Below are 19,542 nucleotides of genomic sequence, written 5' to 3' on the forward strand. Positions count from 1 at the left end.
ATAATTAACTCGGATACAAAATAATTTTATCGCTCTTGTTTATTTTATTTTATAAAAACATTATTTTATATACTTGAAATTTTATCATCATTGTATTAAACTGATTCTTCTCATTCCATGGACCTTCCATTTTTCTAAAAAAAAAATCTCTTAATTTTTGCACTTATATGTGTAGAGACAACAAATTTAAATCAAATTTAAATCAAATTCTATCAAATTTTATCTATCAATGGTATACGAAACAATCGTCATTGCCGAGGATTTGTTCGAAGAAAACGTCGGCTGCGAGAGAGACTAGAGAGCCCTGGGATTTATAGCCGAGTGGTGTGTGCTATATTTAGTGAGCCTAAATACTAGAAACCTCTACCTACGGGCGAGTTTCTCTCACGTCGCTGTGTTTGGTGGACACTTGTAAACTTGTCTGTGTTTTAATCGTCTCTACTGTGGCCTTTTCGCACGATACGATCGCATTCGGACCACGAATATACTCGGCAACGAATCATGTACACTTTGTGCAAAATATTTCGCAGTTCCCCTCAACTTTTGTTCTTTGTCTGCGAAACAATATTCTCGAGAACAATCTCGTAACACAGTTCTTTGATTTTACAAAAGAAAAAACATATGTTAATTGTATAATTTAAATTATTTAAGATATTTTCTGAGGGTGACTGGAAAAAAGAAAAAGGAGGATTTTATTTATTAATTATTTACAATTCTGCAAAAATGCGTATCGAGAGGACCTTACGATTCAGAATGATGAAATAGAGTGCAATGGACGCCCCTATATCGTAAATTTATATATAACAATACGATATATAGAGATCATTTTCATTAATTTTATAATTAAAAATTTTTAATGTTGCGTTTTATACGAGATTTAATTTCATATATTATTAATATTTAATTTATCTTGTTTTAATTCGATGGATTTGTAGTAATGTGTATATGTAGTATTTTATAATATTTTATTCGTGCACCAAGGTGAATAAATGCAATCATAAATATGTAAATTAAGTACGTAAAGTACCGAATTAAAACTATGTCAAATTAATCCTACATACAGTTACATTAAGCATGATATATTTTAAAGGCTTAAGATTACTTGTGTGTATGTAATAGATAAAGTTTTGAATTTTTTCTTCTATTTTTTCCGTATCCCATTTTTCGCAGCAAAATACATATCGATGAAAAATTACTTGTATGTTTATATAAATTTAAATTAGGAAGATAAAAATAAATTTCTCTCGTATAATTTAATATATCAGATAAATTAGCATATATTCTGTTTTTTCCATGTTAGTGGAGATGACATAGATCTTATATACGTGACAATTAAATCTAATACATAATTCACGTCCAGAGTGCGACGAAGCAAGTATTCAGAAACAGCGTGATACTTGCCATCCGGGTTCATGGCATTTAACCAAGATTGATCCCGAGATTTCGTCCCGTTATTCCCTTAATACCAGCTTCGTTTATCCAAAAGATCACGGCCGCAGCTCGACATTGTCCGTTAATCTTATCATCCGCGACTTATGTACGCGTATGTGTATGTGACGTATATTTGTATATAGCATTTCATTTCGAGTCGCTTCTGCATGCTTCGGCATTTGCTGAATTATACAGCGTGAATCCTCGGCCGTGCGAATAAATGATTCACCGAAAATCGCGAACAGTTTCGAAACCGTTCCATATGTCGAGGCGCGTAAATTCTCGCGAATGCATTTCACCTTTCCTTTCTTCCTTTTTCGCTCAAGCGCAGCAGGAGGAAGAGACTCGATTTGCATGTCTCACGCGATTTGGTGACACGATCGAAGACACAAATCTACTGCGATTCTTCGAAGATTACGACCACGCTTACAGATTCCGAACTTATGGCAGATGTACGTGACAATTTTTAATTTAGAGATCATTTCTGATTTAGAGATTATCGGTTAATTTTTGAAATTACGATTATGATAAAAATAAAAAGCGTTTTAAAAAAAAAACTGAATTTTGTTAAAGAACCTGCGACGTTCTTAATAAATAGCCTTAGTATATGATCACTATTTATCGATAATAATTCAATAAGTTTTAGACTATTTAAATATTTAAATTATAATCAAGTTATTATTATTTGTGAATCTTTTATTTATATTTTGAAAATATGATTGATACTTTTCACGTGATTTATTTATTTCACAATTGTTAGCTATATTTGTTTGAAAATAATTACGCAGTTCAACAAATAATAACTTTTTTTCAACAAGTAAAAAAGAGTTATTTACTGTAGTATTGACATTGAATGATTCCAAATTGCTCCATGAAATCGCAATTTTGAATAATTTAAAGTTGCAGAAAAAAGCTATTTTACTGTATTTTATATCATGTTATAGTTATGTGTGTAACATATTGGAAAAAATTTATTAAAATATATATTTTGTTAGAACTTGTAGTTTTTAAAAAGAATTTGATTTTTCAATTATAAATATAATAAAATATTCATGGTTAAATGTGAGATTTAAAGAAAAGAGCTATGGATTAAATCATTGAAGTTCTAGAAAATAATTTTCAATTTATTTAAATTTAAGAATTTTTAGATTACTAAGTATGGCTCTAAAGTCAAAATTGATAAATCATATAAATATACATACAGGTATATATATATTTTTTTGCAACAATCCGTTTTTAAATTTTGATACTTACATTAATTTCGTTATTTTTTAATAGGATTAAATAAATATATTAAAAAATATTTCGTATATTTTCGATGCTTTAATTCACAACTTTACCGCAGTAAATTCTGTTTAACGATAAATAACAATAAAATAACCCATATGCTAATATTTTAACCATAAGCTTCTCAAAATTGTAATAAAACAATTATAAAATCATGTTTAAAAAATGATACAAAATAATTATTCTCTTTCTTGTATGTGTGTGTGTGTATTTTTATTAAAATATATTTTCTCAATGATTCGTATACGTACGGAATAAATGATAATAATGTATAATAAATAATTTAATAATGACAAATAAATCGACGAAACGAATAAAAGAAACTATTTATTATAGAAGAGAGAAATGCAGTTTATATGTGAAATTTTTCTGTCCTGTGACGAAAAAATTTCACGGAGGCGGCAGCGACCGTATCGATCGTTTTGCATGCACGAATAATATGTTCCGGATGAAATCGCTTTAACAAGACGCTGTCAATTGCGGCCGAGTATCGCTCGATATAGCGCATATATAATTGCGCACTCCCATCGCTGCATCGTGTTTGGAAGTTTTGTCGAAGCATTCTTCCGAGGATATTTTTACCCCGACATTTCATGTTCGGATATTCGTCAAGATCATCGAGCCGTTTTCTTTCTCTTTTTCTCTTCCCTATTTATCGTTCAAAATATAATTCATATTTTAATTCGCTTTCTCTCCCTCACAACTATCGCTACTTTGATATTGCGATCGATAGCATTTTGAATAAATGCATGTAATGATGTAGCACTTTGATTTACATTTAATCTTATATTTAATTGTTTTGAAGTAATTTTAATTTATCCGTGATAGCGTTTTTACAATATTTTATTTGACTGCTGTAAATCAATTATCTAGAAAGAATATAAAGACAAATATTATTATTCTCTCTTAAAGAATTGTATATGTATATATTAATATTCTCTCTCAGATAATTATATGCATTGAGATAATATGGAAATTACTTTAGAATTATATTATAAAATCCCCTTGAGAGTTTTGAGTAGCTGCTAATAATAAATATAAATCAAGGGGAACATGTAATAATAATAATAATCCCATATACACTGAATCATATGATGAAGAACTATGGTAAAAAGCCGCCGTTAATTTCGCTTCAATTTTATTTTCTCGTCATCGAAGCACGATGTAGAACACGATGTGACATTTGCATTTTATTTAAACAAACAAAGCAAAAGTGTATAGTAATTATGAATTATAAATAACGACGCGCCGTTCCTTGCACCACAGAGATCGTTATATATTATTCCCATTATGGCAAATAATATGTATGTATATATATATATATATATATATATATATATATATATATATATATCATAGATGCGTACATACATATATTTCCCTCATCGTTCTTTATCGGAAAACTCATTCAAAGATTTCCGTTTATCGATGACGTTTATCCCAAGTGATAATATGTCATGCTGATATATCTCGCATACATAAATAACTAAATATTTGACGACATACTCCTTTTTGCAATGTGAGAAGAGGAAATTTATTTCACCATTTGTGAGAAATTGCTAGATCGTCATCTTAATTCTTTAGCAATCAATCATCTGCTATAGATGGAGATATTTTCTTCTTTATAACATAAATGCATGTGCAGTTTTTTAAAAATGTTTAGTATTATTTATAGGTGATTTTTTTTATATATAAATTTTTTTTTAAATCTTTTTTTAACACACAGCTGTATGATCAATCGTGCGATTTTAACTGAAATAATAAGTATCTTAATTATATTAATATTAAATAATAATTAGAATTATTCATAATTATTGATAATCTTATAAACACACACATACACATACATACATATCAGTCTTTTATACATATATAAGATATGCGAAGCATATATAAAATAGTTGAAAATAGTTTCTGAGTAATTAATTAATGCAAATGATCCGTCTTAGTAAACAAATAAGATCTGAAAGGATGAATAAAAAAAAAGAATCTAAAGCTGCTTCTGAGAAAAATATCTATAAAAAGCGACACAGTGTTTGTCGTGAACGGGTGAAATAACAGGATGCCGATGGCAAAGGGGGATCGCCTATATGCACGTATAAAACCGAGTGGGAGGCATGATCTAAAAATAGTTCGAACTCTGGGTCACGAAGTTGAAATCATTTGGGACAATCTAGCCTGCGATACCTTAAGAAATGGGCGTTTCACCTTTCTAAGGGAAACGCACGTAACGACACGTAGATGAGTGATTGAGTTTGCGTGGGAAATGATTATGAACGAAACCTAGAAAATCTCTGGAACGGGGATGATGTTAAATAAATCACAAGGCGATGAGATAAGATTGAAATAATTTATGCGATTGTAGAGTTTAATATTACTCAAAATAAGTTACTCAAAATATTACTCAAAATATGCTTTGAGAGCCTTTCAAACATAACGAGAGTTTTGCGACAATGTGTTTTTTTAAGTAATTACAAATTTATATATTATATATTGCTTGTTCCATATTCATTAAACGGATTTAAATTTACATAATCAATTATTTTGTTTTGTGTCCATTTATCTATTTTAATTGTATACATTTATATTTAATTGTATTGCGTACATTATTTTATATATGTTTGATTCATTTTTAATGCATACATTTTAAGATTAAAATTTGATGAAAATATAGGTAAAACCGACATGTTTTTCGTCTCTGAAAGAAAGCAGCATATATTTAGTCCAATTTATATTTCCAACGAGCATCGATTATTAAATCGAAGAGAAATTCTTGAAGAGAATCTCTGCGAGGCGTGACTTAACGCGCATTTAAACGCGAATAATTCGCTATCGCGTTTACTCAGATCGATGCCGATCGCGGGATTCTTCGGCCTCGCGGGTAAAAGCGGAAATCGCGCGTTCGCCCAAGCGGAAGGCACGAACGTACTTAGTCGCGCGGTTGAAGGAACCGCAGCTCGATTGTCATAAGTTTAGTAGCATTTCAGTCGATCGCCGATAAGTCGGGCACGAAGTGCATTCGGTGCACTCGCTCGCGTCGGCGGAAAGCGACGTTATATTTGCCGTTGTACTTTGTAGCGAATGTAACTGCAAACTGTATTTTGGCAGCCGACTCATTCTCATAATGTTGGCCCGGAACCGAATCGCCTTCGCGCAAATATATTCTCTGCGCACATACCTCGCCGCTTATTTTTGAGCAACTCTATCCAATCCGTCGAAAAGAAAAGTCCATTTACCAATCTGTTATCGGAAGCGATATTTTTTTATTCCATTTTAATTATGTTTCAAAAGGAAAATTTTTTAAAGCGGGAAACGAGGAAAATCTAATAATATACAGCAGTTATGCACTGGCATGAAAATTTTTCATATGCTTGAATTTTTAGAGAGCACACGGTCTCTGTGCTTCTTCTATCAAAAAGATCAATTTCTCTTAGTGGCTGTCGTTTTGATCGAAACGATCAAAGTGTACTATGTGTTTTCTTTCTCTCAAAACAATCGATACTTCCATTGCTCCTCGAGTGGAACTCCCGAAAGTTCACAGACGACGCGCATTATCGAAATAGCTCGTAGACTTGCCTGGAAAGCCTATCTTCTCGCTATCGACCATTCGAATTGTCAGTTCTGTCTGATTTTCCCATTATTCCCATTTATTCATCGCCGAGTCAGCCAAATCTAGCTGAAACTGTCGACGCAGTTAGTTTCATTTCATTTTTCGAGTTTTCCTCCTCCTACTATGATTAAATTATTCCTTCGAGTTATATTTCGATTTTTAATTTACGTCAGTTATATTCCAAAGGAATAGTGTATATGTAGAGAGCGAGAGTAAATTCGAAAAAGTGCAAAGAACGGCAGCTTTGCAGTCACGGTCCTAATGACGGTTTTCAACCTTCTGAAGCGTCGACCTACTTTGTCATGTCCTTCAGGATCAAGAAACGAAGTTTCGTCATATTGTTTCTAAATACAAAAATGTGGCTTCTCCATACTCAAAGCAATTTCAAAAGATAACTTACAAGTTACGCAGGAAAGGTCAGATTTCGGAGGGAAAAAAGGTCAAGAGAGATCTCACCACCGAATGCGCATAAGGACTCCTGACATTTCTTTTTAGACATAGCACAACCGTCTCTGTTTCTCGTCGCTAGGAAAATAGCGTTTTCTTCGCAAATTGACGCACGGCTGTCTTTACGTATTTAACGTAATGAAGTTTTCTCCGACTATATAGCATAGGACCCAAGGTTTATATAAACCTTATATAGCCCAAGGTTAGCAGAATTCCACATTTTTTGAATAAAATCCATGTCAGCGTAAAAACCAGTATTTCCTAGGAAAAAACTGGCAAAATTGAATCTCTTCTATTAAAAACGTTAAAATAAAAAGAAAATCTTTTTATCGATATCCAATTGAGAGAGTGTTTTCTAATTTAAGCTTTATCCAAAATAAAATCCCTAATAGATTAGGAATTAATGTAACAAATAAATTGACAAAAAGTATAAAATTGATTAATATATAATATTAAAATATATATTCATATAACTAAAATATATTTATAGCTTTTGAAGATATAAATAAGTTTTAAAGAGATAAATTAGTTTTTTGTTACCAGATATTGAATGATAAACCAGAAATATTGGTAAAAATTTTTAATTGTTACTATTACACTTTTCTCAATAAACTAAAAATTTTAATATAAAATATAATAATATTTATAACTTCAAAATTTTCATCTTAACACTGTATTTCATATATTGATTTGAATTAAAGATTTTATTATTATTTTGATTTTGACTTTTTAAACTACAGATAAATATGATTTAATAATTAAAACAAAAGTACCTTTTTGCATAGATATATTTATATAAATATATTTTACTGTTATATATTGGTCACTTTTATTTTGCCAATTTATTTTATACAGTTCTATACAATTTATTCTACAAAGTATGAGACAGCAAAAACTGGAATTTTTTACTATAATTTTTTCATTCACCGGACTCATCGGATTTTTCCGGCGAATCCTACTTCAATGTCTTTTGTCGATTCAAGGGAATCTTTAAAGTTTTTCAAGTTCTAAGCAATTTAAAAGCGATCCTTCAAATTTGAGTTTCTTCAAGGTTGGACTTAAACATTTATCGAAAGTCAATTTTTTGTGTTCAATTTCATCGTGTAAGAATCGCCATTATTAATAAAAAAATATACCATATTAATATATAACTTTCTAGCATACTTTTCTCTTTTTCTCTTCCTTTTGTTAAATACTTTAGTAATAAAACGCGAAAATAAAAATTATATAATTGATATTATACATATAAAAAATGCAAATTATACTTAAATTTAAATATTAAGATTTTTCTCCATTTTCCGATTTCCCATAAAATTAGTCGCTATATATTCTTCTTTCGAATTCCATCATCGCCCACCGGCGATTCTCCGGAATAGAGCCACTTCTTCCGTGAGAGCTTCCTCTCGCCAAATTCGATCGATATTTCCGAGGTGAAAATACCGTCGATCCCGAGGCAGCAGATCGTGCTGACAGAGAAAAGGAAATACCATTTCCTATTTGATTAGCCGATCGCGGCAGGCAGCCTCAGGTGAAAGACAAGAAATGTCTGTAAAAGCGAGACTTCGATCTTTGTCCGCATCGAAATTCGACTGGTACTAGCCTCGCTTGACGACAGAAAGTGGCAAAAATAGAGAGAGACGTAACTCTTAAAAATTCATGTAATTTCAATTTTTATTGCAAATTCGCATTGAAATTTTAAATTACACATTAAAATTTCAAATCTTTGAATTACGTTATTATTGATGTGTTTTTAGAATTTAAAACTAATTTACCTTCGGAAAAGTATGCAGAAACATCGCTTTGTATTAAAATTCTGAAGAAAAATCAAGAAACATATTAAAAAAACAAAAAAAGATTAATTCTCATCAAGAAAATAAATTGTCATAAAAAATTGAAATGGATTAGAAAATCATGTGTATTTTAAATATCTGACAAATATTTTGCAACAGATTTACATATATATATATATATATATATATATATATATATATATATATCGTTTTCGAGTTTGCAGCATGATGCTAAACTAAAAATGAATGGCTCGACAAGACGCATCAACTAAGAGGAGAGGACAGGAATTTATAATCTCTGTATTATAAATTTAATTGCTGCATTAAATTTCCCGGATTTTTAGCCGTTGTTCGTACGATAACGGCTCAAAAGGGTCGGCAATATTGCAGATCAGTCGAAGGATTATGTTAAACGTCCCATCTCCGTACAGATTATATCATATTTTCCGAGATTTCGCTCGTGCCGGACTCACAGAGTTAAGAAATACTGACGATGCTTAATCGTGTGATTAGACGGGCTATTATAAAAAAAACCGACGACGCTTAATCGTGTAATTAGACGGGCTATTATAAGAAAGATCCCTTAGTGTATAACTGCGCTTCCTATCTCTTAAATCACGCAGAGATTGAGCTTAAAACGTGCGCGCGCGGTATTGAAGTTACCACCACGATAAGGGAATAATTCTTTTAGATACGATCTGCGCATCTCGGGTCGGATCAGTATAAGTCCCATCATTAATCTTGTACGCCATTTTCTTACCATCTAATCTAATTCAATTAAAATCTAATATAATGATTTTTCGCGTGAACTCACAAACGCACCAATTTTATTTTTCTTTTCTTTCCTTTTCTCACTCTCGCTCTCTCTTTCCCTCTCTCTTTCAACTCTGAAGAAATAAAAAGTTAAATGCATGTGATTATAATTTGAATTGTAATTGCAGCAATTCATGAAATATTAGTTGATAACGAAATAGACGTCGAATTCGTAAATTGTTATTTCAAGTAAGCAATATTTCGATATAATTTAGTTTGTGCGATAATTAATATTACACAATTTTTCATTTCTGAATCTAATTGAATATTTTTTACTAATTATTTGATGTATGATTGTATATTCACACTGGCCGCGCAATTAATCTGTCGAGAAACAGGAACATAAAAATTCTATCGTCGCGTGTCCACCTTACATGCTACCGCCGTATGAAAATATTACGCCTTTTTACGCGAACGTTATGTCGGCGTTTTTTTCAGCGATTCCTGTTGTCAGCCACGACGATAAATTTCCATTATTCAAAAAAAAGCTCCTCCCAACTCCGGCCGCGTGTCGCGCAACGCATTTACACAACTAGTTCTCGTGCAAGCGGAAAATCTGCATTTTTGTCGCGCAACGAAAAATTGATGCCTCTCTTCTTCTCTACTTGCCGCGCCGGTAAAATGAAATTATTTTCGCGTTACTCTTAAAATATGCTAATTTGCGTTTTTCCATAATATTAATATTAAACAATACATCAATCTTCGCAGTGTCTTAATCGGCGCTTCGCACTATCGCAAATTTATACGCGGGCAACATGCAATTTCGTGGAAAATATTTGATAGAAAAAGAGAGAGAGAGAAAGAAACATAAAAATCGAGAAAATGATTTCGCTGTCGTAACAATGTTATGTATGCAAGAACGCGATCTACATGCATAACATGTGCACTTCGCTGGCGCCGTATGCGATTCCCGAAGTCAACTGATCTCGTCTCGTCCCGCGAATATGATACTGAGAATTTTGGATGCGAGACACGTTGATAATTTATTATAATCAGTCGATGAAATAACGAAACTTGTTGTAGCGTGAAATCATGCTCACAACGATAGATCTTATTCTATTAACTGTAAAGAAAGATTATGATTTGTAATACTATTCTCATGAGACGATTATTATAATACGCGAATCAGTTCTTCTCCATCCAATTCAATCAAAATTTGACGACGAATGTTATTTTTTTATATATTAATATAATTTTTGTTACCAAGAGAAATAAAAAGTTATGAAATATAAAAAATCGAATGATGGGGAGAGATTTTTGATTAAATTAGTAAAACGATGCGGTTGATATAGCAATCCAATCTTGATCCACGAATCCACGACTCAGTTGATTGACCTCGAAACTAAATTTGCCTAACGATGGCCATTAAACAGGCATATATCTAGTTAAGATTATCGACATATTTTGACTCACAGTTATTTAGTAGATCTATAGATGCGTATACATAACACATATACACGAATAGCTCGGTAAGATCTACATTAAATAGCTAGACGAAACAGAGCTTTAAAAGCGATCCATTTTCCTTGAGCGAACGAACCCTCTCTTTAAATAATCTCGCCATCATTAGATTCGCAGTTTCGTAACTTCTTCTTTCGCATTTTCATTTTTCCAAAATATATTCTTAATTTACTTAAAATTAATCAAAAGGGAGTTTTTAAGATTTACTTGAAATTCATTAAATTGAGTTTTGACTTGGCTATCTGACGTCCAAAGCTGCGGGGTCTACGTGCCAAGAAATTCGTGGCTAAACTTCGTCGCTGTTTTTGCAACCTAGTGATTATGCGAACTCATTTCCACGATAGAGATAAAGAAAAGAATAGAGAGAGAGAAAGAGAGAGAGAGAGAGAGAGGGAGGGAAGGCGACCGAGTTTTCTCTTGTCCGTTTCGCCGCATCGCTAATCGGAAAACGGATACAGCTATACTGGCAGAACGGAGTTTAGTCGATGAATCAAAACGCAGTTTGTATGTGCTGGGTAAAATGTATCGCGCGATGCTCGTCGAGTATGTAAAGAAGCACTGTTGGCATCGGACATAGTAGTAGTAGCTCGAACAAACCGCATATTGATAGCGCACGTACCTCTCTCTCGGCGACACGTGTCGTCATAGCAAGCCGAGTAAATGTATCTGTCATTAGAGCGCAAAATAAGCGCTACCATCATCGGCCAGCTCGTCGCGAATTGGCGCAAAGGGGGATGTTTCGCTTTTTTTCTACATTAATTCAAAGAGACGGAAAGAGAATCGAATGTTAATTAATTTATGAATACTGATACTGATTTTTTCATCGAAGGGAATAATGATATGTTTTTTGATCTTTTTTTCAAAATTTAAAAAATAAAAATTAGAAATATTTTACGCAAGAATTTTCTACTCAGATTGCTAATTAATTATTTAATTAATGTATTTTCATTTAATATTTATATTAATTTATTATTTATAAAAAATTTAAGATATTATCTGTGCATAGATTTTTATTACGTATAATATATATGTCTCTTACGAAGAGATATATCTTTTTAAAAATTTAATATCTCGCCAAGCGCCACGTATGATAACTTAGTATGCATCAATATTATGTGACAAAAAAGGCTAAAACAGCAATATTATCGATTTATCATTGCATATGAGGTTTCTAAAGACATTCTACGCGAGAAGTGCAATACAGTTTGAGGAATTCCGTATCCCGTATTTATGAGATACGGATCTATCTATCGCCATCGATCACTATTGGTAGGATTGAATAGAAAACGACGGAATTCCGTCTAGACCCTCGCATATCTGTAAGAATTGAATTATCGCATTTGATAGAGAGATAGCGTAATGAAATTCGCCAATTTGTCTTGAGACCTCGAAGACACCTCTACCAATTTAATGAAATATATTAATCCACTTTGATGCACTTCCCGCCAGGAGATTAAACGCGCAAGCGAATCGTTTTTTTCTCAGTGACAGAAAAAAACCTTATTTCTTTTAATAATCGCGTTAAACGACGTAACAACAACGCCATTCAGGTTCTTTCAAATTGTCTCGGCGCGGACAGCTTTATTATATCTGATCTTACTTTATTATGCCGTCCTTGCGCGCTGGTCCAGCGCGGCTTAACACAGTGGCTATAAATGCAGATGGCTTTTGTATGAAGAGTATTGTGCGCCAGTATGAATCATTTAAAGTTGAAGATATTTTGACAACTTTCTCGCAATCGACATCGACGTTTAAAGTTCAAAACGGCGAATTTTTTGCGCTTCTAAAGTACTTTGTTGCTGTGAAAAGTTTACGTAATAATAATTAGACAGTCTGTGTTACTATTGAATTGAACACAATTATTTTCGCATAAATTATATAACATATTTATATTTGACATTTATAAAATATCTGTTTTTTTATATTTTTTCTTTATTAAAATTTCATTGATTTTTTTAAAAAGTAAAAGTCTCTACATCGTAAATTATTCTTATCACTTTGAATATTATATCATTTTTTTTTATTAAGGAAAATTAGAGAAAACCCTCGTTTCTCGATCTCGATATGATTTGATTTCTTTTATTCAACAGCCGTCCGTATAATCTAACAATTATACATAATCTAAAACGCGTCTCGCAATTAGGATATATTTCTTTTTAGTTTTCGCAAATTCATCTCACGCATACGAAAATAGTACAATAGAAACGAATATCATCGGTGCCTATATCATTGCAAAATTTTCATTGTACGATTGATTAAGATTCTTTTACTTGAATTAATCGAATCCGCAACGGGGACAGCAATTGTTTCGCTGGCGCCAGCGAGCGCCCAGCTCGACAAAATCTAGTTAAAAAGCATATCTCGATGTAAATTTGCACCGATCGACTGTAAACGTCTATTGTAAAACCGGCGCGCGAAACTTCGAAACGAGGCCGAAACTTTTAGGGCGCTTTTTTTGCCGTACTGTTTATTAATACGGCTGCGTTTGCTTAAAACATCCGCTGTCTGCGAAGCGATTCTTGTATATCTGAACCTGTTTTCGCTTCTCATTGTCTCTGCTAATATTTTGTCGGCCAGTTAATGATCGTGCGATTCGATGTATCATGATCTTTTTATTAATATCTATTTTTTGTACCATATTATATTATATCATCATTTTTTTAAATATGAATGATTTTTTATCTTTTTTGCTTACGTTGTGCTTTCATTTATTGCCAGTCAATAGAGTTCGATAATTATTTGACGCGAAACGGAATTTATTAAAAAGAGTCGACGTTGAAATTCGGAGATCACCGACCTATTTTATGTAAAGACCCGCGCGCCAAGTTAAACGACCTCGCAGAATATTAGACGCGATGACGGGATACAGTCGTCTTATATAATCTTACCAATTTTCCCTGAACGGTTTAAGAATCGAATGGATGTGATCGATGAATCAAGAGGATCCTCACCGCGATTTCTAAACATCACCAGAAGACGAAACACCATACCTCTTCACCAAGAAGAAAAATATTGGATGCCGATAACGTGACACACTGATTTTGAAAATCATTTTGGATTTCCTTACAAACCCGTCGACACCCTCACTATTCTAGAAAGATCTTCCTTTTCAACACTAGATATAACCGTTAGCGAATTTTCCGAGCGTGATCTTCAAGTCGCACGTCTCCTCGGACGATCTAAAACGATATTCAGGAATTTTGAGCGATAAAACGAACCCGCATCGACATCCGTCAATTTTTGGCGCCACAAGAGTCTCCCCGTCGATCCTCGAGGAGGATCCCAACTGTCAACTTTACCGTCGATCACTCCACTCGGAAAAGATAAGGAAGGAAGGGTAGGTCGGGAAGGGAAAGCACACTTACCACATATCTCTTCCTCGACGGCGGAGCACAACAGCGGATTGCGTTGCGTATCACGTGAGCCGCCGGGCGTATCCGCTCGTCATATCCGCGCGTTCACGCACTCGCGCGCGGCTTCGCTCGAGATCCGCTCACTACCGCTGCCGAGTCGCCCTTTCCTTCCTTCCTCCTCCTCCTCCCCCTCGTCCTCCGCCTCCTCCGCCTCCCGGTCGCGTCGGCCTCGGCCCGGCTCCACTCCCGAGGTTTACGCAGGGCGCAACGCACCCTCTTCTTCTGCGAAGAGCGCCTTCCCGCCGCCCCCTTCCCCGCGACACACACGACGCGATGCGCACGTACGCGTATGTCACCCCCTCGCGACACCTTCTCCCTCGTGGGACGCTATATCGCGGCCGCCCGCTTCTTCCCGGACACACAGCACGGCACGAGAAGGCACCCACAATACTACGAGATCACCACCACCAACCACGACCGGCACACAATTATGACGGAAGACGTGGGGAAAACCGAGCGCGCGCGCGCGCGGGCGCACACGTTCCGCTGCCACCACCACCACCACCTCCGCTCCTTTTCGCTCTTCTTTTACGTAGCTCCCGCTCTCTCTCTCTCTCTCTCTCTTTCTCGGATCTCTCCTTCCGTTCCTCTTCTCGCTCCTATCCTATCTCCGTCTCTCCTATTCGCGTCCTCTCCTTCCTCTCGCAGCGCGGCCTCTCTCGCCTCGTGTAAACTTATAAATAGATATCTAGGTGCGTTCTATTATATTTATATATACGCACATACACACGCGCGCGTCGACGAGGGCGCGAGCGCGAGACTTTCGCGGAGAGACGGATGCGACGCGTGCGTGCGTGCGTGCGTGTACGCGCTTCCTCACATATACGGCGTCCACGAGAAACACACTACCTTTCCCTTCGACGTATCCGACTTCCTCGGTGCAGAATTCTCGGCGACGAAACTCCTCGCTCGACGCGCTCTCAAACGATAGGAGGATGATCGAGAGGAGAGAAGCATAGGATTGTCGAACGATGACGACGACGACGACGACGGCTGCCAGACGACGTTTATATCATCGAATCGGATCAATTCCCGGTTTCCTTCTCTTTCTTAAGCCCTCGCGCTTCTGGCCCTTAACGACAACGAGAACGCGACGCGAAGAAGATCTCGTTTCTCTCTTCGAATCTCCTTTCCTCGCCAGCTTCCGAGCTTCTCGCCCTCCTCGACCTCGCCTCCCTTCGCGGACAACCCCGATGTCACTGCACCGCTCTCTGTCTCGCTCGAGCAACCGCACGGCCAGTGCTCCCTTTTCCTATATATACGCGCATTCCACCGCGCGTTGGGGTCTCGCCCCGCGTACACACGTTTCCCTTCAGTGGCGCGCGCCGGCGGGGGTGCCTCTCTCGATCCGACTCGGGGATCGACTTCCGGGCAGCGGTGCGGCCAGGTGGATAATATGTTTTTTCTTACTTTCTATCTATCTTTTTCCGCGAACGCGCGACGCACAGGCCGGACGACGACGACGACGACGACACGGCACACGTTCTCCACACTCGGACGATATGCCGCCGGCTCGACGCCAGCGACGCCTGGCGTCGCGACGCCCCACCCCCGCACCCGTCCCGAGCGAGACGCCGTGGAACGACGCGAGCGCGTGTAAGCGCTACGAGGGGCCGACGAGGGTGGCGGTGGTGAAAGCATCGCCAATCCCCGAGCAGAATAGTGGCGGATTTAAAGCGCCCTGAATGAAAACCACTGTGTGTGTATATGTTTACTTCTTTTTACACATCTAAATTTAGAAGAAAATAATTATCCTCCGGAAAATAGAAATTCAATATAAATCATTCACTTGTGCTTTTTTTTTACATTTGTGCTTAATCTCCTTTTTTATGTCATTAGTTAGTAGTTTCTGCTGGTTGGAGTCAGACAATAAGTAGTAAGGAGTTTTGTAGAATGCCAGTGGCGTATGACTGTCATAGTCAGACGCAGCGTAGTAAATCGGCTGCAATCTCAGTTTTCTCACTTTCCCATCTATCCAGAGATTTTTGTTATCTATTTAATATACTTATAAAATCAAAAATATTGGGATTAGTAAAGGAATTTGAGTGTCCAAATCTTGACCTAAAAAAAAAAAAAATAATGCCAATTAGTACCTACGAATATACGATCGAAATAGATTACATAACTACAACGTTACATAACTTAATTCAAATTACATAATTATATAATTGAAACAAATTCTTGAAAACGCTGATTCTCTCATTAATTATTAATTATTAACGTTATTATATCGGCAAAGTGTTGTTGCATTTACGCTCAATTTATTTAAATGAATTTAATATCTGTTATAATGAAAGGAGAGAAACAATTATCATTTTTGAAGAGAAATTTAAGACATTACACCGAAAGGTCTGCGCAAGAATGTCGATTATAATTATCTCGTGAATTCACTCGTGAGCGAAATCGAATGAACGGGGTAGCGAGATAAGAGGAAAATTGACAAGATACGTACGCGAGTCGATGGATCACGCGCATAAGGAAAAACATTTCCTTGGCGAAACGACGCGATAGTCAGCGGAAAAATTTATTTTCGACCCATTTCAACCGACCTACTTTAGCGATCACGCGCACCGAGTTTACTTTCCGGAGGTCGTAGGGCACAGATGATTTAGCAGAGAACGAGTTTCGCTCTTTGTCGAGCAACACCTTTGGACGCCCTTTTGCCCTTTACAAGACTGCGATTATCGAAATTCTCTAAAAGAGATAAAGAGAAAATTAATACAAGATTAATACACACAAAATTTATATAAATACACATCGATTTTGGCAAAGATGTAAGATGCACAAGATATATTATAATATATATATACAATTTTTTGTATACGTGCATATATAATTATCATGATGTAATATGTGAGAATTAGATATTTTTCTTTACTATATTTATGTATAAAAAGAAAAGTGTAAGCATAAATTATTATGTAATATAATGTATATGTTCTATATATTTTTACTTCTATATTTACATATATATAAAAGAAAAATATAAGAATTAAGAAAAATATTTAAATTTTATTTGTTTATGTGCATATATACTTTGCGTTTCTCAAAATGCAATTGTTGTTTTATACAAAGTACAGCAGTTTTATACAAAGACTTATATAAAGCATGGCAAAGGTATGGTGAATTTCGTTGTAGGAAAAGAATAAAATTCGAAGATAGTACTTTACGCTTTTTTGCGCATCTTGGCTTGTTCGAATCTGACCCATTTTAAGGGTGCAAATTCCGTCGCTTATACGAGAGCAGAATTTATTTGCCAAGTAAAAGATCGAAGATCAGATAAGTACCGCTTTGTTCTCATCTCACACGCCAATGCTTTGTATCTAATCTTTTTACAATTTAAAGAAGTACACTTATCCAGGCGTTAAATAAAAATTTTTGAAGAAAATAATCATCGCGCTCGTATAAATGTTTTGAATAATTTATCTGCAAGTTACACTAAAATAGAATAATTTGATGTAAAGTAGAAAAAAAATTGTTCCATCTTGTTTTAATTGTCATTAATTATTTAAATGTCAAACGATATTCAGATTTTATTAATAGTATTCGAGAAAGACTGCGATGCGCAGTAATAAAAATCTTTATAAAAAAGATAACAGAGCTGAGATATGCAAAACATTTTTATACACTAACTTATTTAACAACTTCTCAAAAGAAAATTTTTGAAAAATAAAAGGTTTTCAGATCACGTATGTGTGAAGGCAAATGTGAATAAACAAAATAATTCCAGAATAAAAAAAGCAGTTAAAAATAGACGTATTCTGTTAATGCTTCTCTTTGCATTCAGCTTCATATTATCTATAAATATTAATCGACAAAAGATAAACAGTTAATTAGAAAATACTACACGAAATATAAGTTTATATGATAATTCTGTAATATAATATCAAATTAAAAATAAGAATTGTGTAATATTTTCTATTCAAACAGCACACCATAGTTTTGACAAGTCTAAGTCAACAACATTATCGTAGTCAATATTTGAACTCGTATATGAAATAAAATTATGTCGACAAATAAAATTTTATGTTAAATGATAATTGCTTTTGAAAGATACATACATTATGTTTTGAGAAAATTAATATAAAATGTAACGAAGTATGTGTCGCGTAATGTTATACTCTTATCGTTGTCCTGTTACGTTACCATGTATACGAAGGGATGCATATTTTTATAGGATGTACGATCGATCACGAAATTACGCCGTAAGAAATATCAGTTTACAGAGTGCGTCGGTGTTGTTCGAAAAGGTGTGTGTCACATACACTCTTCTTGATATTATATAAAGTCATTGAGACGTAAGAATATATTATGTAAAAAAACATTGGGGTGGTATGATGGTCACATCGTAAAATATAAGAATCACTTGAAATAAAATGTTCACACACACATATCGATATTCACTAATAAACTGATCCGTTGAAAAAAAATTAACCAAAAATAAAAATTAAAAATTACAACTAATTCTTTTGACTCTAATACTAATTCTAATTAATAATAATTATTAATTATTAATTATTAATTAATTAATAATAATATATACTAATGAACTTAATATATTAACATGCTTAATACTAATGCTTATACTAATTAATAATAATACTAATTCTAATCGATTACATTTAGAAACAAATGTAATTGATGTAATAATAGTGTTGATTATAGATAATAATGTTGATTAAAAAATGAGAGTATATTTGTTGAAATTAAAATTGCAAATTATCTAAAGCATCGTCTGCGACAATGAAAAGAAAAATATTTATACGGTTAATTAAAATCACTGTGAAAGTAATTACTATGACATTACTTTTAATGTTTCTCTCTCTTTCACAATGTCTAACTCGAACGTAAAAATATCGATATTTTACGCCTACGTTACCGAGCAGTCTCTACACGGTGACGTTTTATCTCGATTAACTGTCAATTTGATTTATCAACATAACAATTGGAGAATATGTATTAGCGTATTCTCGGGGATGAATTTATCGATATTTCAATAGTAAATAGAGCGCTGTTCTTCAACTTCGAGTTGGACGATCTAATGAGACGATTGCAATGAGAATTTGCAAATTGTTTCGGAAAACCGCCCCGGTATCCGACCTATCCGAAGATCCTATCTATCCTCCTTAAATATTATATATCCGATATATATATCGGCTGACGGATATCGTCCTTGAACGCCGTCCGGAGAAACACTTGTCGCACGGAACCAGGTTTCCTTCGAGGGTGCGCGTCGTCGTCTATCCATGTACACAAACACGTCGCACATAATGGAAAACCATATAGGTCA

At 34.7% G+C, this 19,542-nt stretch overlaps 1 protein-coding gene across 3 annotated transcripts in view; it reads right to left on the reverse strand.

The window, feature by feature from the left end:
* LOC105255351 (muscle calcium channel subunit alpha-1) overlaps positions 1 to 15,774 on the reverse strand; it is a 65,727-nt gene extending 49,953 nt beyond the window's left edge. The window contains exon 1 of one of the 3 annotated variants that reach the window (XM_025410799.1): positions 14,205 to 15,774. The gene's annotated coding sequence lies outside the window, so the exon portion shown is untranslated. The remainder of the gene's footprint in view (positions 1 to 14,204) is intronic. The other 2 variants (XM_020028821.2, XM_020028823.2) reach the window with 2 other exon arrangements.
* Between the last annotated feature and the right edge of the window lie 3,768 nt (positions 15,775 to 19,542).

The sequence above is a fragment of the Camponotus floridanus genome, unplaced genomic scaffold (genome assembly GCF_003227725.1).
Source record: "Camponotus floridanus strain SB8 unplaced genomic scaffold, Cflo_v7.5 scaffold103, whole genome shotgun sequence".
In the NCBI taxonomy this organism is placed as follows: Eukaryota; Metazoa; Arthropoda; class Insecta; order Hymenoptera; family Formicidae; genus Camponotus; species Camponotus floridanus.